Genomic DNA, 2,119 nt, shown 5'->3' on the forward strand with positions numbered 1-2,119 from the left:
GCTTCAAAGAAATAATTAACTAAAAATCATGGATATATCATATTATCCATTTTATCCAATTAAGTTTCTTTTAAAATGCAAATGATCTAATCACTTTATATTTTATTATATGTTTAACATTTTAATTATAATAATAAGTGCTTTTTAAAAGTTTCTTTCACTTATTAATAATAATAAGTGGTTTTAAAGTTAATGAATAATAAATATAAATAATAAAATCAAATTATAAAAATTATGAATATGTCATATTATCCATGCAAGTCTAACTCTATATTTTTCTAATTTATGTATATTTCTTAGTTACAAATCAAGAGTTTTTAACTTATGATTATTAATTAGTAATCACTAATAACTTTTTATTTTCCTTTTTTTATAAGGTTGTAGAGTTTTACTCATTAAAAACATTAACGTATTTAAAGATATTTGTGAGTTAAGTATGAAGAGTTAATATATATATATTATAATAGATGTTTTAGTGTTTTTATGTTATTAAAATTTGTATTATATTTTTTTATTATTCGTTGTGTGTGTGTGTGTGTGTGTGTGTGTATATATATATATGTTATAATAAATGTTTTTGTATTTTTATGTTACTAAAAGTTGTAGTTCATATTTTTGTTCATACATTTTGCTACCCGTTATATATAGATTATCATACGTTTGGTATATAATTTACACAATTTTAAACGGTTTATAAAATTATCAAATAATTGTATATATCACAATGACTTAAAAATTAAAATTATAATATTTAATAAAACTAATATGTTAACTATATGTTTGCTTCGCTACTTACATTTTGTTTCAAAGTAGAAATATTAAAAAATAATTTGGTAAAAGTTATTATTTTAACTAGATAATTGTATTCTCGCGCAACGCGTGGGGGTTCACCTAGTTATACTATATTATAAATGAAGCATTTTTTTCTTTCACCACATTCATTTGAAACTCTCATGCATGTTTTCTTTCACCATATTCATTTGAAACTCACATGACTTTTCAATTTCTTTCTAATAATGATTATAAGTTAGTTAATAAGATTAAATAAATATCAAACCTAAAGTATAATCATATATAAACTAAATTCCAATATTAAAAGAATATATTTACTTCTCCTTATAAAACTATGTTTTTTTTTTTAACTTTTTATATATTATATTTAATTTATTAGTTTTAATATATTGTTGGATGTAAACCATTATCATTTTAAAAGTACAACTTTTGAACAAATTGTATAAAAAATTTTAATTATAAACTTAAATATAACATTATGGGACAAACTTAAATATAAATTTTAGTTTAACTTAAACAACCCAAATAATATTTTGTAAATAGTTAAAAGTGATAAATTGTAGTGTATTTCTAATAATAATTATAATATGGTTAATAAGGTTAAATAAATATCAAACCTAAAGTGTAATCATAAATAAACTAAATTTTAATATTAAAATAATATCTTTACTTTTACTTATAAAGTTATGTTTTTAACTTTTAACATAGTATACTTAATTTATTAGATTTAATATGTTGTTGTATGTAACAATTATTAGCTAAAGGTACAACTTTTGAACAGTTTGGACAAAATACTTAAATTGTTAATTTAAATATAACATTATAGTGTCAACTTAAATATAAATTTCACTTCCACTTAAAAAACCCAATGAATATTTTATGAATAGTTAGAAGTGATAAATTGTAGTGCTAAATGCAAAAACTAAATTATAATCTCAATTTAACTAAAATATTTCCTAAAGATATTTTTATAATCGTTAAAAGTTTTCAAATAAGTACCTGAAAATAACTTATAATAACAATAGTTAAAAATAACTCTATATAAATGATTATATGGTTACCTTTAAAATCAAAAAACAATGTTTGATGTTTAAATAATTGGGTTTAGGTCGTTTTTGGTCACTTAAATTTTGGTTTTGTGCTCATTTGGTCACTTAACTCTTTTTAAGTTTTAAAAGGTTATTAAACTTTTGACTTTGTGTTCATTTAGTCACTTAACTTTTGGTTTGGTCATATTTAGTCACTTAACTTTTAGATTTGTGCTTATTTAGTCCCCTAACTTTTAAAATTGTGCTCATTTAGTCACTAAACTTTTGAAAAAATTTAA

The sequence above is a fragment of the Lactuca saligna genome, chromosome 9, assembly GCF_052625555.1.
Source record: "Lactuca saligna cultivar CGN05327 chromosome 9, ASM5262555v1, whole genome shotgun sequence".
NCBI classification, from domain to species: domain Eukaryota; kingdom Viridiplantae; phylum Streptophyta; class Magnoliopsida; order Asterales; family Asteraceae; genus Lactuca; species Lactuca saligna.